Here is a 14926-nt window from a genome sequence, read left to right as displayed (position 1 = left end):
ATTGCGAAATACCTCTTTAGCGGTCGAAAGTAACTTAGGATGCCCCTTCCGAAGACGCAATAAACCCAGGGTGGGGGAGAGTGAATGTTAAGTAAGGACGCGTAGGATCAGGTTGCCACTAGTCCCAGCTGGGGAAACCCGACTGCCGTACGTCGAATTCTGAGTTCTTTCAGTGGTTAATTGAAGCCGATCCCAAAGTAGCGAGGATGCGAGGCAGCCCCGCGCAGGGCTCTCCTCTGTTCCACCGCCCACGTACGGTACCGGACGCGGGCGGTTACTTTGCAATGGTTGCGGTGATAATAAGCGTGAACTGAGGTAAATATTAGCACCCTTGGTTTTGAGTCTTCGGAAACGTGAAGAAACGCAACAACAGCGGCTCCTCACTCTCCCCCGAAGGAGGAGAGCGTGCACGCGGTTGGATGATTACAAAATAAATAAATACAGCGCTCGTATGGACCAAGCGCCGGGTTGGAGAGGAGCCCGCGGGCAGCGGTGCCGGCGCTTTTTTTCCTCTGCGCCGGGGTAACTTTTATCAGCAGAAGCGCTGCCGCCTCCTGTTTTCTTTCCCCTCTCGCCTTGCATGCTCTGCGGGAAGGGGAGAACACGTTCTTTGCCCGCAGGCTCCGCCGCCTGAAGGATGGCACAGCTCAAGGCCGCCAGTCAGGCCGAGAAGGGAGAGAGCGCAAGCTGCTTTTGCAGCAACCACGGGAAAGCCACCACCGACGGTGCTGGCGCTCGGGTGCAAACTGCCGACTCCAAGCCCTTCCTGGGTGGGTGGGCGAGTGGGTGGGCCCAGCCGAGCCCCGCGCCCGGGTGGGGTGCCCGGTGGAGAACAGGCAGCGGCGGGTGGGCCGAGCTCTCCGCCCGTCCCGCCTCCCTCCTCTTCGTCCCACCCTCCCGCGCCCGTGATTGGTTTCGCCCGCCCCTCGCCCGGGCGCCGAGGCCGCCTCCCTCCCCAGCTAAAGCGGCCAGTGTGTGAATAGGACGGAGCCAGAAGGGAGCAGCATGCAACCGACTCTGCGCCAGCTGCCTCCGTCTGCCCAAGTGCCCCCGCGGCGGCGGCGGCGGCTCCTCTCGCTCCGCGCCCTGCAGCTTCGCCGCCTCGGCCTCTTCCTCGTCGCGCCGCGGAGTTGAGAGAAAGCAGCCCCAGCTGTGCGTGTGTGTGTGTAGAGGAAGGTTTGGCGGCGGCGGCGGAGGGAAGAGAGGCTGCAATGCCTAAGCCGCCGCCTCCTCCTTCGCCTTCTCCTCCCCCTGCTGTTTCTGTGCATCCTCCTTCTCCGCCAGCCTGAAGACGAAGGTGGAGGGGGGGGAGAGAGAGAGAGGGAAGGAAACCGCTTTTCGCCCGACAAGGACACGCACACTTGCGCGCGTGTGTCGCCCCCTTCCCGCGCCGCTGCTCGTCCGCCCGGTGGGCGAAAGGTAAGGACGGAAGGTGCGTTGTAAGGGGTGGTGGTGGTGGGAGAGAGCCGCGCAAGGTGCCGGGCTGTTGGGGCGCTCGGAAGGCTCGGAGGAAAGAAGAGCCCGCGGAGGCTGCCTGCTTGGCTGGCTTCTCTCCCTCGCCGCCACACTTCTTTGCGCGCCCCGTGGAGGTGGCTCGCTTGGAGTCGCTTTTGCCAAGAGTAAGTCCGCCTCCGGGGGAATTGAACGCCTGGCTCATGAATCCCCCTCGCGCCTGCGCTCGCTGCCTTGCATGGGAGAAGGAGGGGAGGAAAAAAAAACTTCCTGCTCGGGTGTTTTTTGGATGATGTGCAAGACCAGGAGCGGTAGCGTGGGGGTGCTCTGAGGTAAGGGCTTCGGGCTAAGGGGACGCCCGGGGCGGGGTGGTGGATGTCAGGGGAAGAAGAGCTCCGGCCTCGGGAGGCGACAGCGAGCTTCCCTTCCCTTCCCCGAGGATGCCACCCTCGTCTCTTTCCCGGCACCTACCTTCTTGGCCATGCTCGCTAAGCCCTCTGTGTACCAGACGTTTTTAACTTCCCTCCTTGACTTTCTCCTCTGCAACGAGGAGGTAAACGACACCGGGCACTGCCGTCTTGTTTGTCGGCCCTACGTGTGTGTGTGTTTTTAAAAAAGGCTCCGTTTTGTAGATGGCTTATTTAAAAAGGGGGGGGAGGGGACGCACACCACATAACCACTGCAAAATCATCCATCATCACCACAAGGCAGAGGCTATCTTTAATTAAAGCTATCTTGAAAGGAATTTTTTTTTTAAAAAAAAATGACAAGCGCCTACCTCAGAATGGATTCTGGTGCAAGTCTCCCTTCCTGCCCATTTCACAGATCTTTTAAAAAATGATTTTGTTTAAATGCACTCAAAAAAACCCCAAAAAAGCAAACAAACCCCAGTCTTGTAACTTCCAGGTATTATTAGCCTTAGTTGCCTATCTCCCTTTTGACCTGGCTTTTGCCCCCTTGGTCTTAATCCTATGCCTTCCTCTTGAGCCCCCCTCCTCAAATGTTATCCTATCCTACTTCCTTAAAGTGGTTTAGGGCAGGGACTGAATACCTATTGTTGTACCAGATGTCTGCCAGCCTATACACAGTGCCAGGTTGAAGGTGTGTCCAGAAATTTGCTTGAGGCAATTCTTATGTATTTGTAATAGTTGAAGCCCACTTTTTTTCACTGTTGAAAATGAATCCCAAAGTGTAGAGTCTTTGATATGTTTTTCAATAAATTCTGTCAAATTTGAGGAGTCTCACTTGAAACTCTGGGCTCAGAGGTACTCTGATCTCTGTTGGCAGAAGTTGTATCTATGTATCGACCTCTTCCCCTCACATACACACATTTTTTAATGGAGCTTTGTTAATAGTGTTAAGACTATGTGTGTTCTTGTTCTCTTCATGGGGAGCCATTAACATTTTACTGTTTAAAGAAACCAGGGTCTTCTATGTCTCTTATCTGTTTTCTGTGTTTTCCCGCCCCACCAGTGTATTATGAAAGCATAACCTCCTGTTCTTCCCTTCTTTGATTAAAATATATATATTGTGATCTAAATAAATACAAACAGTCCTTACTGACATATTTAATGTATAGATGAACTTATGAAATTGCCCAATATTTAATACTGTGAATGTTATTCTATTGCTACATGGTTCTTAAGCTAATTTATTCTATCCTTCTTTGACTTATCGTTCGCCAGAGAGTTAATTTTTGAGAGTTTACCTAAACAGGCTCTTACTGTACGCCTTTAAGACTCCAGGTATCACGTAGCTGTCTCTTCAAATTAAGCAAAGAGCTGAAAGTTTTAAGCCCCTTCAGTAGTATGACTTCTTTTTATTAAAAAACGCAGTGTTCTTTTTGAATCCTTTTTAATAAATCAGCAGTAGCTCAGTATTATGACGGGATTAAACTAGCAATAGCATTTACTTTATAAAGTGATATATAATCATATTTTATTGATATTCTGCTGTTTGAAACTTTAGTTATGCACAGTGGGTTACCTGCTCTTATTTGCATGAGAAGCAAGGTTTTATTCTTCGATAAAGAGCCTCCCCCTCATTGTAGTTATCTCTGGGAGAGTTTTTCCCAGCTTGCTATGAAGTATGGCATTAATATATTGGCTTCTATTAAAAAAAATTAATAATCACTACAGTACCGGTAGTTAGAATAATATTTTGTGAAAAGTTCCCTGTCCAATATAGGCAATGTGTTTCTTTGGAATGAATATCTTTAAAAGATGTAGTAGTTAAGAATTGAAGCCAACATAATAAATTAGAATGGCAATTTTACTGTAACTTTTTTTAAAATTGAAGTTTTATTAGCTGTATTATCATTTGATATAATTTAAGATAAATTGGGCATTCTATATATAGCTTCTTGGATGATCCTGAAAATATATACTTGGGAAAAACCATTGCATTTGAAAGTTTTATATGAGCTAAAATTTCCAGTACCATCTAGCGTAGAATAGTTTAAGAGCCACATTCATAGTTTTTTAAAGCTTTCTCTTGACAATAGAAGCCATGAACAAATGTTCAATTGGAATTATTGCCGGAAAAGAATATTTTATGGTTGTCATGACTACAATTAGAGCAATGGTAGCTGGTTTTTACCTGAACAAGTAGTGGTAAGGAGGGAAGAATTCAAAATCTTTGTTTCTTTGAACTGTGTTTCTAATGAATGGTATCCAAACTTTAGATGTTCAATGCATGCAAAATTGATTTTATGGACAAATATTGTTTAGAATAAAGAGCTTTATCATATTGCTGAATTCTTCCTCAAATGTAATACAGAAGGATTGAAGGAAAAAAGGTCACCTAGTCCAGCCCCCTACCCCAAGGTTTTCTGTATAATCCAAACAATGGCTTGTTCCAAGTAAACAGTACACACATAAAAATAACTTTAATGGGGGGAAAAGAAAGTGATTATAGTCATATGCTAGAAGGAAATGGATATTGAGCCATTTAAAAAAAATCTTTTTTAAAATTAAGAGTCACATTGTTTTGGGTTATTTAACAACATGAAAATGCTAATGGTGCTCTCTCACCCTGTTTTTTCAAGTATATATTGAAGAAATCATAAGGAAAGAAAGTTCCTGTTATATCCGGCTAAAGAGCGTTATTGACATCTGCTTACAGGGCAGTAGTTCCATAATTTTGTACTATGTATTGTAATTATAATGTTAGTTAGCCATAATTTCTTTGCATCTCGATCTGTGGCACATCTTTGCTTTTTGCTTTGGTATGATCATTTTCATTTACTGTAGTCTCTCCATTTCCCTATACCCTTTGTATTTGACTAGTTAAGGAACAAATACTCTTGAAATTGGATTTCCTTTTGTCACGCTAATATATACTGTATATACACAAAACTTTTTAAAAGAAACACTAATTGCATATATTTGAAAATGTAATATAGCTCTAGATATGTTGTTTATCATTAACTGACTTTCACTTTTATTAAGCTGTCCAAAATTTGATTTCAGTTTTATTGGTGTTTCATAAAGGGTCCTTAAAATCTAAATATCAACGTAGTCTCTGTATTTTAGACAATATTTTAAGGAGAAAGAACAGCCTGTTGGATTCTGCTGCAACTTTACTATTTAACGGAAGCAAGAAGATTGGAAATAACCTGCTTTCATTATCTATTTACAATGCAATAGAATGTAACTCTATAAAGATCTATATCTGACTTATTAATATGTGATAATGTAAAATACTTTGAGTTTGAATTATGATATCTTTATCTGAACATGAAATAAATAATTTATTACATATTTCTTTAAAAACTTTTTTTTCAATGAAGGAATTAAAATATAACTGTAAGAAATATTTTTAAAATAATAGTTGCAAATGTTGGTGCCAAATATGTAGAAACCTTAACACTATAGGAAATGAGTTTTTTTTCTTTTCTATTTAAAAAAATAAAATGTTACTTCTGTTTAAAAATAATCATAATTTATTAACATACTGTAGATTTAAACCAATTTTAATAGTTTTGAGGAAAACAATGCTCTGGTATTATCAGTGAGCATTCCCTGCAACATTAGCACTAATTTACATTTTTCATTTTATCAAAATAGATTTGTCTAGGCTAAGTGCCAACTGATGTTGTTAGAAACTTTGAGCTTTCAGAGTCTCTTTGCCTGGCTGAATACATAGCTTAGGCAGGATTGTTCTGTCCTTTTGCAGTGAAGGAGATGAGTAAAATCAGGCAGAGTAGTTAATAGAGTCAGAGAGATAATATAGCAAAGGCCATTTGGGGGCAGAATATAAAGGAGCAATGGACATTCCTATTGTCAATCTACAGAGGCAGCAATAGAGTATCAATGACGAGAATTATGGAATCATTTCTATTTTTGTTATATTTGTGTTATCTAAAAATGTGCCCTTCTTGATGTTGTAAAATGTAGAGTTATAAATTAACATGTATTGATCAGATTTGCACCATCAATAAATGCACGTTACATTTAAATTTAAGATTATTGTATGAGAATGATTGGCTGTTTTACCATGCACCCAGAGGGCATGACATGAAACCCGATAAGGTTGCCTTTTCTTCCAGATATGGAGGATTATGCACTAAGACGAGTGTTTTCAAAGGATGCTCAAAAGAAACTAGCCATTTCGAAAGAACTGAATAGTAGATTGGTAATTCCCATCATATAGAGTTAGTGTAAAGTGTTTTTTAAACTAATTTGTTCTTAGGATAATAACATTTTATCCCATCTTTTATGTATGCAATTCAAAGTATCAAACACACACACACGCACACAAATATAAATATAAAAGTGAAAACCACTTACCGCGATCATGAAAACTGCAGAACCATAAAGCCTACAAACTTGAAATTTGGCATGTATGCTCCTCTTGGCTTATAAGTGCCTGCTAAGAAAGGATTTTTCAAAATGACCATCAGATCATTAGTATTCCGTCTATTAATATTATTACCACACTCTAATGCTAATTAGTTAGACATTCTACTCCCCCCTCCCAACCTGAAAATAGAGAGGACAGGATAGCATAGGAGATGCTTCTGTGGGACAAGCCTAAAGAGAGAAGAGGATAGGATAGGGGAGGCTTCTGTGGGGCAAGCCTGAGAGAAGGGGATAGGATAGGTGAAGCTGCTATGGGGCAAGCCTGATGAAGAGAAGGGGATAGGATAGAAGACATTTCTGTGGGGCAAGCCTGACAGAAAGAAGAGGGATAGGATAGAATAGGATAAGCTTTTGTGGGGCACGGCTGAGGGAAAGAAGGGGAGAGGAGAGGCCAATCATAACTACTCATTAATTTTCAAACTGTAAGTGTTGATTTATCAAGCCCGATCACATAGTTTCATAGCAGAGTATGGGTGTTCAGCTAGTAAGTAATACAGTATTTCTGTCTCCTTTCTTCTCAATGAAAATAACCCTGTGAGGTGGGTTGGGCTGAGAGAAAATTCTGACCCAAAGTCACCCACCTGGCTTTCATGCCCCCCCCCGAGTCTTTGGAGAGGGGCAGCATACAAATCTAATAAATTTTTATTGTTGTTATTATTATTATTATTATTATTATTATTATTATTATTATGTCAAAAGAAGGACTAGAACTCTAGGCTAGCATGTTCACCACTAAAGCATTGCAAATTGGTCTATCAGATAATATAGCTTAATTATATAGTTTCTTTTTATTGGATTTTTTAATGGTGAAAAAGCTTTTAATATACACATATGGGAAACATAGATATAAATATGGCAAAGTCTTTTCAAATTTTCCAATTACGCTTAATCAGCTTGGGTGGATATGAATCAGCTTAGGTGGATATGAACCCTGTTTTCTAACCATAGTAAAACAGTCTTCCTCAATGTTAGAGGGGCGGCATACAAATCTAATAAATAAATAAAATAAAATAATTTCCATCTAGTTTGCTGTGGGTTCAACATGATATATATCTAATACAGAAATAATATGGTTGCCAATTGGTCTGTATTCATAAGTTGCCATCTTTGCAAGATCAACATGGCGAAAACTATTCCTGATGACTTGGTTGTCTGGCTCTTAGGTCAAAAGAGCTATTAAAAATAAAAGTATCTTTGGAATGACTGGACAAGGCAGTGGTAAGAATAGAAAAGGCAGAACTGTGTCCACAAACTTGATTGATGGGACCCTCTTTAATCAGGATTTATTTATTCACTTGATCCTTATATACTGCTCAAAAAAAATAAAGGGAACACTTAAACAACACAATATAACTCCAAGTAAATAAAACTTCTGTGAAATCAAACTGTCCACTTATGAAGCAACACTGATTGTTAATCATTTTCACATGCTGTTGTGCACATTCAACTTTGTACAGAACAAAGTATTCAATGAGAATATTTCATTCATTCAGATCTAAGATGTGTTATTTGAGTGTTCCCTTTATTTTTTTGAGCAGTGTATATGGAAAAGCTAGTTTAAATGAAAATGTGTCACAAAGAAGATCAAGAACTTTGTGAGTTATTGCTTTAACTTCCTTCACTGGAAGATTGCAGGTATTCCCTATGGAATTCATCTTGGAATTGGGCTGGTAGTATTTTTTCTTCTTTGTTATGGTTCAAGGACTAATATAACTGCTGATGCATTGATGTTCTGCATTTTATCTTGGTTAAATTAACTAAGTTAACATTAAAATTTCATCATTTGCCTTTTAACAAATCAGGATAGATAAAACTGAATTTGCTGGTATCAATTCTTATACGGTATGATTATATATTACCAGAGGACAGGCATTTCAAATTTTAAAAATCCAAATTCCCATTTTTAAAAAATAATCTGTATCCCTCAAATGGAATTTAAAAAAATCTGCTGGCCTTTCTTTCTTCTCTCCATCCCTGCCTCCTTTCTTTCTCAATAGAAAATAAAGACCACTGCTGTTGCAGTATTATGCCACAATATTTTATGAAATGCTGGTACTGTATACTTCACCCCATTTCCATAACCACTTACAATTTAGATAATTTCTATTTCTCTTAATCTTTCTCGGAGCTTCCAACATTTAATATCATTTGTGTTGACAAAAGTAGGAAGCCATATATAAGCTCCAACAATGTCAAACAGAATAAGAACACATGGAAAAGTGATAAAATAATATAACAGGAGCTTATCATGGCTTCCTACTTTTTCTTGATTTTGCTGTTATCCTTTTTTTCCCTTGGTTAGCTTATGCTACCATTCTGTCATTTTGTTGTTGTTGTTGTTGTTGATGGTGATGATGATGATGAGCTCTTTGATGGGAACTGGTCTGTATATCGTATGACTTTCAGGATACATAACTGGGGGAAACAGATAATAGTGGAATACAGTACCCAGTTCCTCAATAGTATTGCTGTACGTAGCATTAACTATTCTTCATTTTTCTGAATTATAACTCAGTCTATTTTTCTTCTGTTTACTTCCTGTTACATAGATTTTTATATTAGTATATAATGTTAACTATAAGGAAAAATTGATACCTATCATTATTGCAGTGTATCAGAGAAATTAAGCTCAATATGGTACATGTTTGAAAGTGATTATAAAAAAATACTGGATAATAGAACAGCTGAAAAATGACTTAATAACTTACTGATTTTGCCTGGTTTCATACCTTTAAAAAAACCTGCCAAAGATACTGTCATTTGTTTTGAAATGCTTTCAGAGTGAATTTATTTTTTAAAAAAATATAGGGACTGACTTCCACCCGTGCATTAATAGATATATAGATATTAAAACTGTCCTGCTAAAGAGTTGGTTTGAAGCATGGGCTGATTGTAAATGCTTCTGAGAAGACATCAGCTTGTTCAGTTGTGTTTCATGGTCATCTACATTATTTTTTCTGAGCTGTAAGAATGTGTTAAAATCCATTACAAGAGCATTGTGCTTTGGAATATATTAAAGTGCTAAATTGGAAAACAGATTTCATTATGGTTGTCTAATTAGGGACTGGGGAAAGATAGCTTTAGACTCTGAGCTGTAGTTGTTGAAGAGTATTAAGAAGGCTAAGCAGATCTTGGTTTTGAAGGGAGGCTGCTTAGAAGCATAGCGCAGCTGCTTTGAACAATGTAATAGAAATAACACTGGTTTTTCAAATCCACAAATTTAAGATAATCACTTAGGAGAGAATATTAGTGTTGAACATATTCCTGCACAGCCTGAGTATCTGACTAAATAGACTAGGCTGCTCATCGCTGTCCTACTTTTTTTGCAGATCTGTCACACTGGATAGAAATGCACATGATGAATTCTAAGTAAAACCAGCATGTTTTTATATCCCCTTTTCTCCTAATAGTAATTTTCCAAAAAATAAAAATAAAATAAAAATAAAATCTTTATGTAACCAAAACAGTCCCATCTGTACACAAGAGGGAGATATACCCACAGGTTTGTGAGAATCTCAAAGCTTGTTGAAGTACATTAGAGAGAGAGGTTAAAATATAATTGTAGTTCTAACTGCTATGAAGAATAGGAAGCCACATCTTTATTTTTATATATATATATATATATATATATATATATATATATATATATATATATATATATATATATATTTATAACCCTTTTTTTTCCATTTTCTTCTTCTACTGTTGTTCTTATTTAATTTTTAGCTTTCTCTTTTTATTTATACATCATTTATTTATATATCAAATTTATATAGCTGCCCATCTCAAATGAAGTGTATCTGGGTGGCATACACAAAGGTATAAAATAATAAACAAAATCCCCCAATCATTATTCAAAAGTTAGAAAAATATATGGCATAGTAGTGATTAGATTAGCGAGGAAATCTCACCCATTCGCTGAGAACCCCAAACCTGACAATGAAACCTGTTTTTAAGGGACCTCCAGAAAGTAAATGTTTCTTTTATTTCTCTTTCCATTTTGTATTCTCTGTTGTATTTCAGTTTATATTAGTTTTTATTATTGTTAAAACTTAGAATAGATATTATATTTTAAAAATACGGAAAAATACCAATGCCAATTACTTCGCCCCAAAAGACTTGACTGTGGGTTGAGTGAACTTGGAATGCTAAGTATTGGGGAAGGAGGGGGAAACGAAATTTGGGGTGAGGAGTTTATAATACCTGTAAATAAATGCCAGAGCGCAGTTGCTGTCTAGAATCCCATATTGAAATTCTTCATACTTGAACATTTTACTTTAGGGCTTTGAATTTCCTTATAGGGTGCGCATTCGCACGCGTGCGTGCACACACTCCCACACAGAGAAAGAAAGAGAGAGACAGACAAACAAACAAACAAACAAACACACTAGACATTTGTTGCTCTAAGTTTCATGGAGCGACTTAAAATACAGAAAGCTTTTCAAATTAATATTTGCCTCTTTCTGGTGGCAGTATATAAACATACTTTTTCCTTGAATTCTGGGTGCTATATCATAATCTATTGATTATATGCCATGAAGCAATTTTTGATTCCTAACGACCACATACCTTTTACTAAGCTGAGATATTTTATTTTATGCTTTGTTGCTTTTTTGTTTCATTATTGTTATAGCTGGTCTGACAGTCAGATGTTTAGACTAGATTTGGCAGTTTTATCCACTTTTTTTTGAGTCTGCTGCAAGTAACGCTACCTTTTGCAAATTGACTGATGGTAATTTTGTGGATACTGATGGCGTCCAAGTGGTGCTCCAGATGTTTTAGGGTTGGACCAGTGAAGGGTTACCAAAATTTTTACTACCACACTGTGGGCGTGGCTTATGCAGGACACCTTATTATTTATTTATTTATTTATTCGATTTTTATGCCGCCCTTCTCCTTAGACTCAGGGCGGCTTACAACATGTTAGCAATAGCACTTTTTAGCAGAGATAGGCTATTGCCCCCACAATCCGGGTCCTCATTTTAGCCACCTCGGAAGGATGAAAGGCTGAGTCAACCTTGAGCCAGTGATGAGATTTGAACCGCTGACCTTCAGATGTACACGTCAGCTTCAGTGGCCTGCAGTACAGCACTCTACCTTGCATTTTCTTTCAACATCTTTCAGTGCAAATTGGGTGCTCTGGGGTTGAGCTCCATTTTTGCTACCCCACTGAACTCCCCCCCCCCATCCGGGCAGCAGCCCACCCCTGGGTTGGACCCAAAATGCCTATCGCTATTGCTCTTATCTTGACTTTCTTTTGCCATAGTCATTCTAGTTCTATTTGCAGGTATTTGTACTTGGCGATTTTTCTCCAGTTCTTTCTCTTCTCTTCTCTTCTCCAGATACTGCCACTTCAACTGCCAGAATTCCTGGCTGAGTTGAAGTCCCCAAGTCTTAAAGTTGCTAAGGTTGAAGACCCCTGCACTGGTCAGACTTTTTTTGTCTTTCTTATCAACAGTTATTCACTCTGAGATGTTATTTGGTAGGTGCTTGACTGTTTGAATTCTAAAACCCCAGAGCACTTTAACTTCATTATTTTCTATTACTTTTTTATTTATGGTCCCAACAGTTTTCGCTTGTAGGCAAATTGTATTTCTTGAAGATCTTTCAATGCATGAAGATTACTACTTTGTCATGCTGTTGTTTCTACTCAGTCTGTATGATCTTCTGTTTCTTTCCAAAGTATTTGCTGTCTTTTGTTGTCTTTTCAATTCTGGCTTTGTATGCATTTCATCTTTAAGACTTGGTCTTGTGCAGTCAGAATTAACACCTCTGTTTTCCACTTTAATTTTTCTGCTCCTAACCATTGCCATCTATGTTGCCTGCTACTTTTTTTTGCACTTGCCATATAATATTGTCTTTTTTCCATTCTTCATATGGTCTTTCTTTTAGGCCAGTTAGGTCTCTCCAATATTCAGTAAGCCTATATAACAGTGATGGCAAACCTATGGCATGGGTGCCACAGGTGGCAAATGGAGCCATATCTGCTGGTACGCGAGCAGTTGTCCTATCTCAGCTCCAACATGCATGTGTGTGCTGGCCAGCTGATTTTTGGCTCGCGCAGATGCTCTGGGAGGGCATTTTTGGCTTCCAGAGAGTCTGGGGAGATGGGGGGACGGTGTTTTTACCCTCCCTCAGTTCCAGAAAAGCCTTTGGAGCCTGGGGAGTGCGAAATATAAGCCTACTGGGCCCACCAGAAGTTGTGAAACAGGCCATTTCCGGCCTGCGGAGGGCTGCTAGGGGGCAGGAGAAGCTGTTTTCACCCTCCCAAGGCATTGCATTATGGGTGTGAGCACTCGTGCGCGATAGCGCACGCCCATGCTTTTTTGGCACCCGAGAAAAAAAAGTTTTGCCATCACTGCTATATGATATGCTAGCTTCAGTGCGTCATCATTACTATCCTTCCGATATTTTTCCCATGACCTTTTTTCTTCTTCAACATTTTGATGTAATTGGAGCATTATATACTCATGGGCTTTCCCAGTAAGTAAAGTCGGCCAGCATCACTGCATGGAAAAACACATGATTCATTGTCATTAATTTTGGGGGGTGTTCTTCCTATCCAGGACTTTTAGTTCTGCTTGAATCCAGTCCACTATTCCAGCTGTGTGTCTAATGGCTGGAATTGCCGAGGTATTCATTGCACTTATGACATTTCCTCCACTGAATTAAGTTATCTTTACTCTCATAATGTATTTGCTTCTAACTTTTGTCTTGATTTCAGTGTGCTCAATGCTGTCAGCTTGAGGAATGCCCAGGTATTTGTAGTTATCATCTTCATTCGGACTCTACTTTATTCCTATAATGCAAGGCACTTTGATTCCTTCAGCTTTCATTATTTTTCATTATATTTCCCCTATTGATGGTGTGGATAGCCATTTGTTAAGTTCAAAATTCCACTGCAAAGTTCTTGACGACTCATTGCCATTTTCAAATTATGGGCAATGTAGTTCCAATACTAGTTGCAGAGTAACTGCAATGGCAGAGGGATTATATCTTCATTTTGTGCTTTTGTGTATCCCAGGGACATCTGAATTCCCCTATTGGGGAAAATGAAATGCTTAGGTCTTAGGCTGATCCAGTAAGGTTGTTTTTACATTCACGGGTTTCACTGTTTTCAGAAATAATTGACACATAGGTAAAGTTGCATAGAATGATAGGTGTAATTTACATTTATCAAAACAGATAGCAATATGTACTGTAAGTCTTAGAACTGCAGATTCCTTTGACATACTGTATATCCTTTTTGATATGTTATGTAGAAAACAACATTGCTGTCCAGTGCAAAATAAGAAAAAAAAGTTTGCTCTATCCCTTTGCTATATGTAATAAAAATGCTAATGATATAAAGAATTATATGTGTATTTTGTTTTCAAGGTTAATTTTTTGTGATGGAAGAATTGCCTATAGAAGTGGCCTTAAATCTACCCAAATTACATTTTTTTTACAGTTAAGAACAGATTCTGGAAATAATATAGATAAGAAAGCCCCAAAGAAATCAATTTGAGATATAGAGAGGTTTTCTGAAATTAGATTTCCCCTTATGAGTTAAGCTCTTTTTCTGTTCTTGTAGGAGTGGAAAGTTTAAAACAATCCAATGTTCACTAGGTTACTCTCCTAGGGAGCACTGCCTTGACTTATCAACTCTACTTAACTGTCATCTTTACATGATAAAAGGACAAAGGAGGTGATATTAAATCCCAGTTTACTGCATTTGCTGGCCTTATATATTTTCAAAACTATGGTGTAAATATCATAGGAATGTATTTACACAGCAAGGAGCGAGAGGATGAAGTGTATGCATAGACACAAATCAGACTTGCTTATCCTACAGGGAGCTACACTTTGTCTTTCAATGCTATTTCTGACTCTCTCCTCCTCCTCTCTGCATTCAAAAAAAATCTATCAGCCAGAAAAAAGTATACATACAGACAGATACATACATACATAGACGTACACAGACAGACACACACACACACACACACACACACACACACACACAAACACACACACACACAAACACACACACACACACACACACATATATGTTTTCATAGATTTTCACGGGTATAGGTACATATTTGGTGAATAAGAATTTAAACATATAGAATTTTCTAATATAGTTTATGTGATATATGATAAGTATTTTTTGTATTTCAGATATATATAGAACCTCTAGTAATTACAGGATAAATTGATACTGGATTAATTAATCTAATGTAGAAGTGAAAGTTTGAACTAAGATTGGCACAATAGAGAGTTTGATATTGTTTATACTGATGTAAAGTATTTTTTTTTTTAGTGTAAGGTGGGGAAAAGATTGTTTTTTTTTCTTTTTTGAGGTTTTCTTATTTGGTAACATTATATAAGTTCTATAGAATGTTTTTTCTAATGGAAGAAAGATAAGCCTCCGTTGAATGATTAATAGAAAAAGAAAATTTTATATATATGTTTTATTTTAAGCATGGTTTTAGTGTTTGTCCTTGTGTACTGTTTTTTTTATTCTATGTTGGAGGGGAAAAAATAAAATCTGTATTTGGAAAAAAAAGAAAAGAAAATGTATTAAATTATTGTGCTTTCTCGTTATCAGTAAATTTGGAGCACAAAGCTCT

General features: G+C 38.6%; 1 protein-coding gene across 1 annotated transcript in view; it reads left to right on the top strand.

The window, feature by feature from the left end:
- The first annotated feature begins 964 nt into the window (after nt 1–964).
- Nucleotides 965–14926, top strand: part of KLHL29 (kelch like family member 29) — a 510819-nt gene continuing 496857 nt past the window's right edge. Inside the window, exon 1 of the mRNA XM_070732799.1 lies at nt 965–1419. The gene's annotated coding sequence lies outside the window, so the exon portion shown is untranslated. The remainder of the gene's footprint in view (nt 1420–14926) is intronic.

The sequence above is a fragment of the Erythrolamprus reginae genome, chromosome 1, assembly GCF_031021105.1.
Source record: "Erythrolamprus reginae isolate rEryReg1 chromosome 1, rEryReg1.hap1, whole genome shotgun sequence".
Classification (NCBI taxonomy): domain Eukaryota; kingdom Metazoa; phylum Chordata; class Lepidosauria; order Squamata; family Dipsadidae; genus Erythrolamprus; species Erythrolamprus reginae.
Note: the sequence above shows the minus strand (reverse complement) of the source record. Positions and strands in the feature narration are given on the sequence as shown.